The 17051-nt window shown below is 35.5% G+C and overlaps 4 protein-coding genes across 10 annotated transcripts in view; 2 read left to right on the plus strand and 2 right to left on the minus strand.

Moving 5' to 3' along the window:
* LOC311091393 (uncharacterized protein) overlaps nt 1-3175 on the minus strand; it is a 354781-nt gene extending 351606 nt beyond the window's left edge. Inside the window, exon 1 of the mRNA XM_084127346.1 lies at nt 88-3175. The gene's annotated coding sequence lies outside the window, so the exon portion shown is untranslated. The remainder of the gene's footprint in view (nt 1-87) is intronic.
* The window catches only part of LOC311091343 (uncharacterized protein), a 530654-nt gene that overhangs the window by 338682 nt on the left and 174921 nt on the right, over nt 1-17051 (plus strand). The window lies entirely within an intron of this gene.
* LOC311091398 (uncharacterized protein) overlaps nt 1-17051 on the minus strand; it is a 171044-nt gene that overhangs the window by 103391 nt on the left and 50602 nt on the right. The gene's annotated exons all lie outside the window — the stretch shown is intronic.
* Nucleotides 1-17051, plus strand: part of LOC311091399 (uncharacterized protein) — a 116571-nt gene that overhangs the window by 88389 nt on the left and 11131 nt on the right. The gene's annotated exons all lie outside the window — the stretch shown is intronic.

The following is a 17051-nucleotide window of genomic DNA, read 5'->3' on the forward strand; positions in this document are numbered from 1 at the left end:
ACATTTGAGGAAAACCAAAAAACTAAATAAATAAACTGATATTTACTAAATTGTACTTTTACTTTCTTTTCACATGCTGACCTTCACTTTTTTTTTCTTCTTCTTCTTCTTCTTCTTCTTCTTCTCCTCCTCATGGTCACTGTCCAAACTACATTCCTTCTGAGAGACAGAGATGTCAGATGTAATGAGTTTAGAGCATAAAAATTATGATTAGCAAAGTTCTGATTAATTAAAGGCAGGTTTTTTCTAAAAAAAACTTTTTCCCAAATTTGTTTAAACTGTCTTCATATACCAATACATAATTAAAATGTAAGTACTCTGAAAAAGAGAGTATAAAAATCGAGTGTCTGTAGTCCTCGCAGTGCTGCAATAAACACAGCTACTTATTTCCACCACGAACGAATGACCACTTTGCAACAATACAGTTTCGGGAAACAGTCGTGACTAGCTACTTCAACGATGCATCGTACTATGGTTGTTAAGCAGCGAGTTACGTCGTTGTACCCCAGAAATGGTTTAGTTATCAACATTTTTCAAAATATCTTCTTTTGTGTTCAACAGAACAAAGATACTCATACAGGTTTAGAACAACTTGAGGGTGAGAAAATGATGACAAATTTTTCATTTTTAGGTGAACTAACACTTTAAGTAATGTTTACAAATTAAACCTTATTGTAAATAGTTACCAATGTCTTTTTATATTAGAATTACGTTGCACATTTTTATGTTTATTTTGAATTTGTCAAGCAGGAGAAAAAGCTGGAGGAGCTGTCCAAAAAAGATGGAAGAGAATTGTAACGCTATTTCTGAGGTTAAGGAAGAGATGAAAGCTCACAAGCAGAAGGAAGCTGTATTTGAACTCATACTTTCTGATCTTAAAAAAGAAAACAAAGAGCTGAGGTCAAGGGTAGGAGAATTGGATCGCTTCAAAAGGTGATGGAATTTACGCATCAAAGTCTCGTCAGAGAAACAGAACGAGAACATCAGACAGGAGGTGATTACCCTGCTGGCCAAGACTGCTCCTGGTGTGCCCTGGGAAATGAAGAGGCGGTTGACACGGTTCATCGTATTGGCAGAAGAGAAGGAGATCGCACGCGCCAGATCATCATTCAGTTTTCAAAGCAAATCTACAGAGACCAAATCTGGACACTGTCAAAGGGATCAACCGTGTTCAAGGAGGCAGGCGTTCATTTCACGAGGACGTAAACCAGCAGGACTGAGAGGCTATAGGGGAATACTGTGGCCACACATTAAACAAGCGCGAGCTGAAGGGGAAGTGGCGTACTTTCGTGGTCCCTTTGTTTTCATTGAAGGGAAGCAAAGATTCGCCTGATGATGAAGACTTGGAAAATGGGAAATGTGTTTTTTGAGAGGCTTTTTTAAAAAGGTTTGCACTTTTCTTCTTCTGATCTCATTGTCGATAGCTAATTGACACTCTCAGCCCGTTCACTCTGAGTTCCAGTGGCGTATGTTCTCATTGAAATCTCGTTTATCTTTTTGTTCGTTAAATGCAAGGGGACTAAAGGACAAAGTAAAACGCAAAGGGATATTTTTGTTTTGCAAGGGGCAGAAGTCACATTTTGTTTTTCTACAAGAGAATCACTCTACTGAAGAAGATGCTGCTTTTTGGAAGATGTATTCGGGAGAGACGATTGTGTTCAGTCATGGCTCTAATCGATCAGCAGGTGGCGCCATAAGCCTTAACAATTGCCCTGGGAAGATTGTGACTTTTCAGTCTGATGTTCATGGTCAGTAGATTGCTGCTGTGGCTAATAGTGAAGGTACTTTTCTTATTTTAGTCCTTGTATCGTCTGGACCAATCAGACACACACAAATTATTACTTTTTTTTTAATTAATAATCCAGCAAACTCACTCTCCCAACAAAGGCCTATGAAACTTCCCCAAAAACTAACAGCACAAGTGAAGCTAACACACTGGCAGAACGCGGTGTCCTGTTACAGGACACACTGAGACTGATAAGAGTTTTACGACCCCAAAAAGGAATTTGCAGAGGACTGTGACGCTCACTTAATTCTTGCTGAGGATTTTAAATAAACCATGTTAATCCTATATTCTATATATAACCACTTTAGAAATATATAAACATGTATCTAATTTTCCCATCTCATGATTTTCCTTTTATGTGGTTTGGCCTTTGTATTCTTGTAAACTTTTGGGATTAATGTTTCAGACTTTGTTTACCAAAATCATATGTGTGGCATGTTTGGTCTCTATAATCTCCAATCTTCATCCCCCATTTGTTAATTTACATTACATTTTGCTAACTTTGTGACGCATTAGTATTATAAGCATCTTGAAGATTCTTGTGTTAAACATCCAATCAAACTACATGTTCAAAGGCCTGCTTGAACAACGGGTTGTAAAGAAATTTCCCTCCAAAGGAAAACACGTCTTATTGGCTCACACACCTCCAGAGGGTGTGACATCTTCACGCTTTAAAAATCACTGATCACAAGATCAGCTCTCTTAGCTCTTCTCTCTTAGTCCCTTTCTGTAATCCTGATGTGAAGATGATGCTGAACTAGAAGTTTCTAAGGACCCCCAAGTTTGTGCCAGGCTACGGCCTTGTCTTTCCATTCACCAAAGATCCTCTGACTCCCACTGGTTCTCTTTCATCAAGACCACATCAGCAAAGATCAACTGGAGCCTCAACAAATTGCATCAGGACAGTTTAATTCAAATGGGCGAGACTTAGTCTCATTATTTGATACATTAAGTATCCTTACCCCTTTAAAGAAGGGCGTGTTAGAACTAAACTGATGGTTTGCTCAAGGCTGTTGATCTGCTGAATTTCAAACAATGCTATAACTTCTTGCTTTCCTGTATTCTGCTTCAGCTCTCTTTCCCTCGGTAAACTGTATGCATGTATGTGTGTGTATGTTAGAGTAGTTTAAGTGTTTAGACTAGTTAATAAAGTCTTGTTCATGTCCCACGTAAAGTTGTCCGTGTCTCAAGCTCATAACTGGAGTCACTAATCATAGATTTTGTCTACTAGCTCTTACTGTAAAGTAAGAAAGACATTTCCCATGCCCCGGAAATGTACATTTCTTAGAGTTAATAAACAATTAATCCTGAGTGTTCACGGGACAAACAGGTTAATTGATTGTAATATTAATTTACGACATTAAGTTAATTATATTAACTGATCCAAATATTCATAATCAATTATAACCAGTTATTATTGATTATTAATATTTCATATAGCTAATTTGCTACATCCTATTGAGAGTCAGTTTTCCTGGGTCAAACCTAACGTATCTTCTAAGTCACGGATAGACTTTTGGCTTATTACTGAGGAACATTCTGAGTTTGCCACTAACGTTTCAATTTCTGCCGCACCATTGACAGATCATTGCCTTTTCTCATTAATTTTGACGCCAACAATAAAACATGCCTTTAGAAAAGACTACTGGAAGTTTAATGCGGAACTTTTAAAGGATAAAGATTATTGTAGTCAAATAAGAAATTTGATTATTTCGATTAAAGTTGACCTCTTCTTATGGGAATAAATGGGAGTATTTTATATTCAAACAAGGAAAGTTTCAATTTGGTTTGGTAAACAAACAAGAAAAAACAAAGAACAGAAGCAAAGGGAGTTAAGTTTAATTCAAGAAATTAATGCCTGTTGTAATACACAGGAGATTACGCAAGAAGATGTTGATAAATTACTCTCTCTTCAGGCTAAATTAGATCATTTGTATGTAATGAAAGCACAAGGAGCTTTTGTAAAGTCTCGTGCAAAATGGTTGGAAGGAGAGAAGAATACAGCATATGTTTGTCAGTTAGAAAAGAGGAGACAGAAAAGCAATGCTGTTCATAGTTTGATTATTAATGAGAAGAATCACAGACCCAAAATTAATATCCAAGGAAGTATACTAATTTTATAGTGATATTTATTCTTCTTCATATTCTGACATGGATTTCTAGAAAAGATAAAAGATTTTATTCCACAGATTGATATTGAATTTAAAGAAAGCTGTGGTGTAGACCTGAGATTGGGGGAAATCGATTCTGCTATTGAAAAAATGCCTTTAGGTAAATCTCCTGGATGGTCTGACTACAAATTAAAAAAAAAAAAATTCTGGGAAGAAATAAAAGATTAGTTGTTTAAAGCTTTAAAGGAATGTTTTGAATCAAACTCTTTAATCCCAACTATGAAACGGGTTGATCATTCTTATCCCAAAGTCAGACAAAGACATAATAATTATTGATAATCTGAGACCGATTACCCAACTCAATGTTGATTATAAAATTCTTACATCTACTAGTGCAAACAGGCTAAAATTGAGGTTGAGTCAAGTTATAAGTGAAACACAATCTGGTTTTATTAAAGGAAGGTTAATACACAACAATATTAGACTTATTTTGGATTTAATTGATTATGCACATTTGATTAAAGATGATGGGTTTGTTTTGTTTCTTGATTTCTATAAGGCATTCGATACTGTAGAACATAAATTAATTTTACATGCACTGAAGTTTTTTGGATTTGGTTATAAATTTGTTAAATTGATAGAGATGTTGTATAAAGATATTAATAGTCCAGTATCGCTTCCATGCGGAACTTCTAAGCGTTTTAACATCAACAGAGGTATTAGACAAGGAGATTTGACAAGTCCGTATTTGTTTATTTTAATAGCTGAACTTTTGGCAATTTATGTGAAAAATAGTAAAGATATTAGGCCCTTGAATGGCTTGGGGAGTCAGCTATTAATAAGTCAACTAGCAGACGATACTCTTAGTGATGCAGAGCAGATCCCAGCTGCCATTCATTTAGTCACATTTTTCCAAAGCCTTTGGTCTGAAATTAAATTTAAAAAAGTGTGAGTTGATGGCAGTGCATAATCGGACTGAATCTCAATTGTTTAATATTCCATTAAAAAAAATGAGGTAAACTATTTAGTTATTGTTATTAACTAATGCGTCGCGTCTGAACGCGTTGTTGTCTTTGGAGCTCCATCGATTGATTTATAATTCTTGATTTCTCTTTAAACTCACTTACAACGAACATTTTCTATTTTTCCTCACCTCATAGTTATAACGCGGACTGTTGAGCAGACGCGTCTCAAGCCTAGTGATCCAACGCTGGATACTCTTATAGGTTACGTCCGTGGATCACGGCTGAACGCGTCTTCTCCGCACTCATTTATAAACAAACAGTTATTTTACTCGCCTATCGTGCGTCTACTCCACACCCGTACCACTAAAAAGACGGATTTTATCCAAGACTTAAGCCATAAATTAGTATTAATATTGATAGCATCACTGGTAGCGTCGTTGCTAACTTAACTTACTGTCCATCTGTTAAAATGGCGAATATATCAGATGTAAGTAGTCTACCTTTTGGTGCAGGTGAGGACACATTTGTGCTACACGCGGTACAGTCTGAGCTGGAAGCTGTTGAGAAACAGATCCACGACCTTTTAGTGAGAAAAGCCGAGCTGATAGACCGGCGTTTGGCTCTTGAAACATCACGCGCCGATGCACACAAATCAGTGACTAACGTTACTAACCCGCTGACTCCGACCTCGTCTACTCCGTGCGTTACTCAGCATCGGTCACGAGCGTCGAGGCCGCGATCAGCTATGGTCTCGTTTACGCCGGCTCCAAAATGCCACCACGAAGCCTGTATAGTTCCGCAGCGGAAGACGCGAGTCAGGTCTAGACCAAGAAAACTCTCTCCGACCCTCCCGGTTTTCGAGATATCCACACAAAACCGCTTCTCCCCTCTTCGCGAAACAGAACGCGATGCTGTGATCATCGGTGATTCCATCGTTCGACACGTACACGCTACGTTAAATAAAAGTAAGGTGCATAGTCACTGCTTTCCTGGTGCTCGTGTTTCTGAAATCGCTGCTCGCGTTCCCGAGATTCTGAACGAGCGCGTCGGAACTGTGGTCCTGCACGCGGGAGGGGCCGACATCAGGCTGCGACAGACAGAGGTTCTGAAGAAAGACTTCAGGAATCTGATCGATACGGTACGCAGCACATCGCCTGAAACAACGATTATAGTGTCAGGACCGCTTCCCACGTACCGACTAGGTCATGAAAAGTTTAGTAGATTATTCGCGCTAAATGAATGGTTAATATCATGGTGCAATGAGCAGAAACTGCTCTTTGTAAATAATTGGAATCTGTTTTGGGAGCGTCCTAGGCTTTACCGTGCTGATGGCTTACACCCAAGCAGATTCGGATCGGATCTTCTGTCAGATAACATCTCCAAAATGTTAAATACCTTTTGACTAGTAACCAAAAGTCCAAATCATAGTCTCTGCTGCACCAAATTAACTGATATAAATAGTGTAGAACATTGCATAGAAACTGTGTCTATTCCTCGTTTAGTGAGATCAAATAATAAATCTACTGCAGGATCTAGAAAAAATCTAATTGTTATTAAACCAGAAAATGTTGCTATTAGTAATCAAAAACAATTTCTAAAGCTAGGTCTTCTAAACATTAGATCACTCACACCTAAGGCAGTTATTGTAAATGAAATAGTCACAGATAATAGCTTCGATGTACTTTGCCTTACTGAAACTTGGCTTAAACCAAATGATTATTTCGGTCTAAATGAGTCTACTCCATCTGGATACTCCTATAAGCACGAACCCCGTCTGATTGGTCGTGGCGGCGGTGTTGCAGCGGTCTATAGAGATATTCTCAATGTTACTCAGAAAACGGGTTATAAGTTTATTTCGTTTGAAATACTTGTACTAAATGTTACGCTCTTAGATGTTAGAAAAAAATCCATATTATCTCTAGCCTTGGCTACCGTATATAGACCGCCTGGGCCTTACGCTGATTTCCTAAAAGAGTTTGCAGATTTTCTCTCAGATCTATTGGTCAATGTAGATAAAGCATTAATTGTTGGAGATTTTAACATACACGTAGATAATTCAAATGATGCGTTAGGGGCTGCGTTTATAGATTTATTAAATTCCTTTGGGGTCAAGCAAAACGTCACCGGACCAACTCATCGTCTTAATCACACACTCGATTTAATTATATCATATGGAACCGATCCAACCGATATAGATATCATTCCACAAAGTGATGATGTCACTGACCATTACTTGGTAACTTGCATATTACGTACTGCTGTAATATGTCATGCTGTGCCGCGTTTTCGACCAGGCAGAACAATCCTTCCATCCACCATAGATAATTTCTCAAATTGCTTATCTAATCTGTCTCAGCTGCTGCCTGAACCCAAACAAACAGATGAACTAGAAGAACTAACTAGCACTATGAGCACCATTCTCTCTAGAACATTGGATGTTGTTGCACCCATTAGATTAAAAAAGGTCAGAGAGAAAATTAAAGCACCATGGTACAATAATACTACGCATGTTCTAAAGAGAGAAACCCGTAATTTAGAGCGTAAATGGAAACAAACTAATTTAGAGGTCTTTAGAATCGCGTGGAAAGACAGTATGTCACGTTATAAAAAGGCCCTAAAAGCGGCCAGGGCCGAGCACCTCCGCAAACTAATAGAAAACAACCAAAACAATCCTAGGTTTTTATTTAACACCGTGGCTAGACTAACAAATAAACAGACGTCACCCGAACAAAATATCCCGTTACAGTTTAGTAGTAATGATTTCATGAACTTCTTCACTGAGAAAATAGAAAACATCAGAACCACAATTGTAAAAGTTCAATCCTCAATCGCACCTTATAATTCAGCCTCAATTATCACCCTGCAAGAACAATTACAGTGCTTTACAACTATAGAACAAAAAGAGCAGGGCCGTGCACAGACATTTTGAGGGGCAGTGGCTTAAACCAAAAAAGGGGGCACTATAAGGAGTTTGAATGAGGCAGTATCATCTTAATACAGAAAATTAAAAACAACTCTTTTATATGGGCAATAAGATTACAATTAGGATTTAGTGCAAAATCAAGTTATGTTGTTATAATTACTCTTCCAATTAAATAATTCAATGTCAATGCCAGTTTAACTGTCTGATGCTCAGTGGGCTCTCACTCTCTGAGCTGCCTCATCCTATGGAAGTAGTATAGACATTTAATTGAATATTATACTTAAAGTATAAATTGAAATTATATACAGGTTACAACAGTTATAAAGTCACACCAGGGTAAAATGTGCATTTGACTTAATTCTCTTTTATACCACTCAATGGCACAAATTCTGCTCAGCACTTTTTTTCATAAACGCTTTTGATGATGGACTTGGAAATTTGGCTGATCATTGACTTGATCAAAGTTGATTCTGTGCTAATTTAATCTACTATTTTATATATATTTTTTAATGTTTTAGACTTATGTAGCAATTTAAATACAAAGATCTCAAGAATCTTGTTTCTGTATTTTTAAAATGAAAATTATGACAGATAGCCTATATTTATTGAACAAACATTTATTATTTAATTTATCAAAATAACTCCAAAATTGTTATAAACTTTACTAAAGTGATTGGTTTGAACAAGTATCAACTTAGACATTATTAAAAGCATATTAATTTAGCTTAAGTATTTTTATCAATACTGTGTGTCTTACCATGCTGGTTTTACCCCGTGTGTACCTCCTTGCCACCTCATACATTAATAAGATTTTTAAACAAACCACCTTTCTGATTTATTTTCACACAAAATCTATTGCTCCATAAATTTTCAAACATATATTGTTCTGCAATCATACACTGGGAGTAGTGAAAACTAGAATTCTTGTTCAATCAAATAATTTAACCTGATCTAATCTAATATAAATAACACTAATAAATAAATCACGAATAAATAAATAACATTTTCTGTTGTTTGCAGATTTTGTAGACAAAAAAACAATGCCTTCACAAAATTAAAAGAACAGAGTGAGAAAGAGCAAAGACAAAGCCTATTCAACATGGCAAAAATTGAATCAAAGTTCTAGAAAGCCAGAGGGTAAATCATTATGTATAGAATATTTAGCAGACAGTTTTTCACACTTTAACTCCTGTAAATATATTTCCCATTATAATCAGTTGCCTTAGTTGATATAGTATCTATCTATAACATACATCATATTTATAATATTTTAATGAGACCATATTAACATTATACATAATAAAAAGGTAATATATACTATATATTATCTAAATGTGTTCTAATCTAAATGAATAGTACCTTAGTATAGTAGGTTACAAGGTGGCTAACGGCACAAAACACATTTGCTTTTCTTCCAAGAACATGGATGTTGCACGAGTTGTAACTTGTTAGCACTATTTGAAGACCAGGAGCAAAACATTTTGCGACAGAAATACAAAAACATATTACCAAAATACTAATTTTGTGGATCGACTACTGTCTGTAATGTGGATTGTAATTTGTAATCGACCTGTGAATGGGACGAAATTCTATTCTGAAACTGTCGTCGGAGAGCGGGCACATGCTTGTCTGCGAGTGACGCTGCGGAGCGAGCAGGAAAACACGGAACGGATTAGCGGAATCAGTGGATCTTTAGCGGAGCGATAACAGAACGTTTTTATGGGAATCTTCTGGAGGGTTAGGGAGGGGGGCGAGAGGGGCACCTCAGCTGATGAGGGCAGAAGGGCAGTGGCTCTAGCCACCGGGCCACCCCCCTGTGCACGGCCCTGAAAAAGAGTTAAATAAACTTATCACTTCATCTAAAACAACAACATGTTTATTAGATCCTATACCAACTAAACTACTGAAGGAAGTGTTACCTGTAGTGGAAGAGCCTCTCCTCAATATTATTAACTCATCTTTATCTTTAGGTCATGTTCCAAGAACATTTAAACTGGCAGTTATAAAACCTCTCATTAAGAAACCACAATTAGATCATAATAATCTAGCAAATTATAGACCCATTTCAAATCTACCTTTTATGTCTAAAATACTAGAAAAAGTTGTGTCCGCTCAACTGGGCTCTTTCTTGCAAGAAAATGACATCTATGAAAAGTTTCAGTCAGGATTCAGGCCGCACCATAGCACTGAAACTGTGCTCATTAAAATCACAAATGATTTACTTTTAGCTTCTGACCAAGGCTGTATCTCAATACTAGTTTTACTTGATCTAAGTGCTGCGTTCGATACTATAGATCACACAATACTCTTAGATCGACTACAAAATTATACTGGTGTTCAAGGACAAGCATTAAGCTGGTTTAGATCATACTTATCTGACCGCTACCATTTTGTCTATTTAAATGGAGAAAAATCGATCATAACTCCAGTAAACTATGGAGTGCCGCAGGGATCTGTGTTGGGCCCTCTGTTATTCTCAATATATATGATGCCACTTGGAAATATTATAAGGAAACATGGAATTAGTTTCCATTGTTATGCTGATGACACTCAAATATATATTTCATCACGGCCGGATGAAAACGCTAAATTATCCAAATTGACAGAGTGTGTTAAAGATATAAAAGATTGGATGACGCGTAATTTTTTTTTATTAAATCCAGACAAGACAGAGGTAATACTTATCGGTTCAAAAAAACGCCCACAGAACCTCTCACAATACAACTTTGACATCGTAGGATGTCCTGTTACTTTATCCTCTACAGTAAAAGACCTGGGTGTTATACTCGATTGTAACCTGTCTTTTGAAAATCATATTTCGTATGTTACAAAAACAGCCTTTTTCCACCTTAGAAACATTGCTAAGCTACGTAATATGCTATCAGTTTCTGATGCAGAAAAGTTAGTTCATGCATTCATGACCTCGAGACTAGATTACTGTAATGCTTTATTAGCCGGTTGTCCTGCATCCTCAATAAACAAGCTACAGTTAGTCCAAAATGCAGCTGCTAGAGTTCTTACTAGATCAAGAAAATATGATCATATAACACCGATTTTATCATCACTACATTGGCTACCTATAAAGTTCCGTATTAATTATAAGGTATTGCTACTGACTTATAAAGCCCTAAACGGCTTAGCTCCAGTCTATTTAACGGATCTTCTATCACCCTATAATCCATCACGCTCTTTAAGATCACTAAATTCGAGGCTTTTGGTCATACCTAGGATATCCAGATCAACCAAAGGAGGGAGAGCATTTTCACATTTGGCTCCAAAACTCTGGAATAGCCTTCCTGATACTGTTCGTTGCTCAGACTCGCTCTCCCAGTTTAAAACTAGATTAAAGACGCATCTTTTCAGCCAGGCATTCATATAATATTGCTAATCTCACAGTTTCAAACTACAATCCGGCCTCTAGTTCATAAATGCCAGAGGAGAACTGGCCCCCGACTGAGCCTGGGTTCTCCCAAGGTTTTTTTTTTTTCTCCATTAGGTCACCTGATGGAGTTTTAGGACACCATTAGGTCACTTGATGGAGTTTTTTCGGTTCCTTGCCACTGTTGCCTTTGGCTTGCTCAGTTGGGGATATTTTGGGGATATTTAATTTTATTCTATCAATCAATAAATTCCACTAGAAACAAACTTTGTTGTATTATTTTATTTTAATACTGTGAAGCTGCTTTGATACAATCTGTATTGTGAAAAGCGCTATACAAATATACTTGATTTGATTTGATTTGATTTATTACTAAAGACACTAAAACTAGGGGGAAAAAAAATGTATTTGGCTGACAATATAACAAAAAGTCAAAATATGTTAAATGTGTGGTTACAAAGGGATATCTCCATTTTTGGCTGAATTTTATTACAGAAAACCGAAGTACTTTCTAGGCTGATTTACCCTGCATATTCTTTAGGTGTCTCTGACAGGTGGATAAAGGATATTAATCAAATTCAGTATAAATTTATTTGGTAAAACAAACACCATTACATAAGAAAGTCAGATGTAGTGAAGCCAGTCAGTGAGGGAGGTTTGAATATTATTGATTTTGATGTTATGAATGGCACTCTTAAATTGAAGTGGCTCCAAGCTTTCCTTAGGAATAAACATTCAGTTTAGTCTAGTTTTTCTTCAAAAATCTTTGATTCTTTTGTGGGCATTGATTTTATTTTGAGGTGTGACTTTGAGCCATCAAAACTAAAGTGTAAATTGTCATCTTTTCATAGTCAGGTATTATTATATTGGAAACTGATATACAAACACATTGTTCTTTGTGGAATAAGTGTATCCATATAGGAAATCTGTGTTCTTTCAGGACTGGATGGATAAAGGTGTCTGGTCCATTGTGCACATTATGGACGGGGAAGGAAATGTCCTTAGTTATGATTTTGGGAAAAATATAATATTATTTGTACTCGGAAATTATATGTGTCTTTGTTTAAAGCTGTTCCTGGTTTGGTTCAGCTGGTTAAAGGTGCATTGTGTTACTTTGTGAGAGTTTAATCATTTCTGGTCTTAATTTTACAGAGGAGGGCTGTAAGATTAAAGTTTTAAGAGCTTTTGTAAATATAGAGACTTTCCCTCATAAAGTTAGAAAAATACCTCTTGTATTTGATTTCCCTAAAGACAAAGTGGGTCAAATTATTTCTCACTTTCCCACTTTTTCCAAAGGTAAAAGCAGATCAGTTTAACAATATTAATGATATTTATCCTTGTAATGAGTTCCTCAGACACAGATTTAATTTAATCTTAATTTAGTGCACCTTTTGTGAAACAGACATAGAGTCGTTGGAACATTTATTTTAAAATGCAAATTCTCAAAAAAAAAAAAAAAAAATCTGATTCTTTAAGAACCCTCCCACATTCTTACTTTTCCATAAATATATATTTATCTTCTTCAAATCTTTAAGACTCATGTAACAAAAACCCTTAAATTATATAATCTTCTGAAGGTATTTTTTGATGATAACCCCCTTGTGTAATATTTTATTTATTATTTAATTCCCTTTTTGTTCTTTATGTTTCTTTAGGTTTATGGTGTTTATCTATATTGTTTGCTGCTATTTGGACGTATTTGAAATGTAATAAGATTTGTCTTTTTGAGGTTTGTTTGTCATTTGTTATGTTTCTTTAAGAAAAAAATAAAAAAAAAACCTCTCTTCTGCAGCCTGTCTCCAGCGGCCAGTCGATGAATTGCAGTTTAAATCACTCCAATGTTTTGGTTCTGAAACTTGTGGCGCAGCTGGAAAACTACCGTTAACTGCACAGCTTCAGCTCTGCACGACAAGATCGTTTGAGCAGTCGAGATTCAGTGTTTGTGAGTTCAGTATTATTCCTTACATGTTTAAGGTTGATTAGATTAGATATCAGTATATCTAAGTTACAGATAATCGAGTATTTTGTTCAGAAATTATGAATCATGCAAACTCCCGTGTCAAAACCTCATTTTGGGTACAATGTACACATTCAATGTAAAATAATAGTGCTTTATTATTTGTCGGAGGAGGGAAGAAAAGGCAGAGAGAGAGAAAACACACCAAAACAAAAACATATGGAGTCTCTGAGAAGAAAGGAAAACTATGAGGATAAACAACAATATTTCCCTTTTAATATGGGAGAATTAAAAATAGCTTTAGCTAAAACGTGGAAAACAAGCTATCATGTTGAAACGTTTGAGTGTAGAGAAGTTAAGGAGAAGCTGTTATTGTTATTTAATAAAGAATGGGAAGAAGGGAAACTCCCTGAGAGGAAGCAGGGGCGATTTCCTGATGTTTACAAACAAGTATAATTTACAGGTTTTATTTTCTCTTATCTCTTGCTTTTAATGTGCTAGGAAATCAAATAGCCTATACCATATATTTGCTAAGAAGTCAAATACACTATACACATATATATATATATATATATATATATATATATATATATATATATATATATATATATATATATATATATATATTGTCATATATATTTCAGAATAAAACAGAAAAAATATACTGTACATGTCAAAAGTTTGGAAACATTACAATTGTTTTATGTTTTAGAAAGAAATCTCTTTTGGTCATCAAGGCTGCATTTATTTAATCGAAAATACAGTAAAACATTAATATTGTGAAACATTATTACAATTTAAAATATCTGTTTTCTATGTGAATATACAGTAAAATGTAATTTATTCCTGTGATCAAAGCTGAATTTTCAGCATCATTACTCCAGTCTTCAGTGTCACATGATCCTTCAGAAATCAGTATAATATGATGATTTGATGCTCAAGAAACATTTATGATTATTATTATTATCAGTGCTTAAAACTGTTTTTGCTGCTTAATATTTTTGTCGAAACAATGATACCATTCAAACATTATAATGTTACAATATTTGGTAAATGCTTTAATAAATTTAATAAATGCAAATAAATGCTGTTTATTGAACTTTCTATTCATCAGAATCCTGAAGAAACTATCACAGTTTCCACAAATATGAAGCAGCACAACTGTTTTCAACATTGATAATCAGAAATGTTCCTTGAGCAGCAAATCAGTGTATAATAATGATTTCTGAAGTAGCATGTGAATATATTCAAATAGAAAACAGTTCTTTTAATTTGTAATAATATTTTGCAATATTACTGTTTTACTGTATTTTTGATTAAATAAATGCAGCCTTGGTGAGCAGAAGAGACTTCTTTCAAAAACATTAAAATCTGAAATGTTTCCATGTTTTTGACAGGTACTGTATTTTATAGTTTATATACTCTAATAAAGGCCGTCAAATAGCACTGCATTATTCATACACTTTATTAGCTATATAAATACCTTTGTAACCTTAATTCAATGCAGTTAGCGTTGATGTATCAACATTGACTCAACATTGTTTCAATTATCGCTTGCTATCTGGGAAATTAACAAACGCACGTAAAGCAAAATGAAAAAGAGCGGAATAAATTCAAGAATGAGCAAAAAAACCTTTTTATGAGTTTTGGCGTTTGTTTACACGACATTGACAATGTTTTGGGGGCTTGAAAAAGCAAACTTTTGAAAATGGGTTTCAAAGTGTAGGTCTTTGAAAATAATATTGTTATCATCTGCATGTAAACTCTAAAAACACAAATTTGTGAAAACAGTGACATCATGTTCAGTCTACAGACATCTATAAACTAAGGGTTCAGACATCGCCACCTACTGGCCTGGAAGAAGAATGCAGTGATTTTTATTAGTTTTCACTGATCCGTGTGGACAGGGATCGTTTTGACAACATTATTGTCTGTCAGCGTGTAAACGAACCCTTAGTTAACTATAATAACCATGACTCAAGTATAGCCTACTTTCTGGAGTGAAATACTATGAATGTGATTTATTTTATTTTTACTTTTTACTCGTGTTCTCATATGGTGTTCAGTGTTTCCCCTATAAATTTTTCCAGCAGCGGTGCTGTTACGTGCCGGAGGTTGTTACCAAGCCGCTCGCGGGGGGTCCGGGGGGGCGATATTTTTTTCCCCAGGATGGTAGGGGGAAGACTCATCAATATTCATTAGGGAAGTCATCCCTGATTGGTCTGATGACCTACCCCTAACCCCACCCCTAACCCCACCCCTAAACCTACCCATCACTGGGGGTCTTATGACCTCCCTAACCCCGCCCCTAAACCTACCCGTCACTGGGGTTAAGACCAATCAGGGATGACTTCCCTAATGAATATTGATGAGCCTTACCATCCTGGGGAAAAAAAAATTGCGTCCGGGGGCATGCACCTTAAATCATGACTTCTGGCAAGTTTTGTGGATAGAAATGGACATTTTGAGACATACAAATTTGACATACCATCAACAGAAGGCCTGATTATTACAAAATTAGGACAGGATTATTCATGTTTTTCTTTTGTGTTAATTTTCAGATGTAAGGTAGAAATTGATAGTGGAAAAATGAAACTCTTTCCTCCCTCACCTGCACTACTGATATTTTTTTCTGTAACACACTTTAGCACTTAGATACATCATCATGTAACCAGTACTTTTATTTATTTTATCCTGTAGACATTTTGAACATTAAAATCCAAATGAAACTTTTCATTAGTTATATATATATATATATATATATATATATATATATATATATATATATATATATATATATATATATATATATATATATATATATATGTATATTACGGCTGGGAATCGATTAAAAAAATTAACTAATTAATCGCACAATTTGCTGTGATTAATCGCAGTTAATTGCATTTCCTCCAAACTTGTAATCATCAATATTTAAATGTAGAATCACTAATTAAACAACACACAAAAAAGGGAAAAAAAAGAAAAATGTCCACACAAATTGGACAGAAAATAGCCCTATATTAAAATATAAAACATCAATATATTATTCTTCATTCAGTTCTATGCAACATACTCAACATTTAACAGATTTATTTTTTGACTAATTATCAAAATAAAGTATAGTCATACAAAGCTATTATTACCAGAGCATGTGATCAGAGCAGGTAATTTTACCATGGCCAGGGCCGGCCCGTGGCATAGGCAGTATAGGCAAATGCTAAGGGCGCCGGCGCCGTATACCCTAAGGGGGGCGCCAGAGCCGCGTAAGGAACTTTCCGCTTTTATTGTACTTCATTAACACTGCAACGAGTGGAGCAATAATGGGATGTACATGGCATTGACTTTCTTTCTTTCTTTTTTTTTTGTTATCAAATTTTTCTAATGGCATTGACTTTCTCTTATAAATTCTTACTTTAACGTGACCAGGGGGGAGTTGAAGGGATCATACACTTCCACCAATCAGACTTCTTTTACCCGCGGCCACCATTCGGTTTTCGTTTTTATTGCGTCAAAAAAAGTTAATATGTCAAAGCGTCCCAAATTATCTGGTGCCCAGGGGAGGAAAAAAAGAAAAGAAGAGGAGGAAAAACGTGACAAAGACAAAGGTAATGTTACAGTAAAGATGATGTTAATGATATTATTTTGATGTTACAGAAAGATGATCAATAATGCCATTAGTCATTAGCATACATGGTGGTTAGCTAACGTTAATCTATAAATAACCAGCGCTATCTGCTAGTTCTAACCAAAATATTAACAGTCAATGGTTCTAACAGATAAGCCTAGCGCTATTATTATGGAAAATAGTAATATGAGTACCTTCCTCGGACAAATGTGTAAATATTAGTAATTTAAGGCAGGACCAAAAACACCAATAGAGCTCTTTTTAAGATCATCTTTTCATTTTTTTTATTCAAATCCTTGTAG

This window comes from Abramis brama (assembly GCF_963993115.1).
Source record: "Abramis brama genome assembly, chromosome: 10".
In the NCBI taxonomy this organism is placed as follows: Eukaryota; Metazoa; Chordata; class Actinopteri; order Cypriniformes; family Leuciscidae; genus Abramis; species Abramis brama.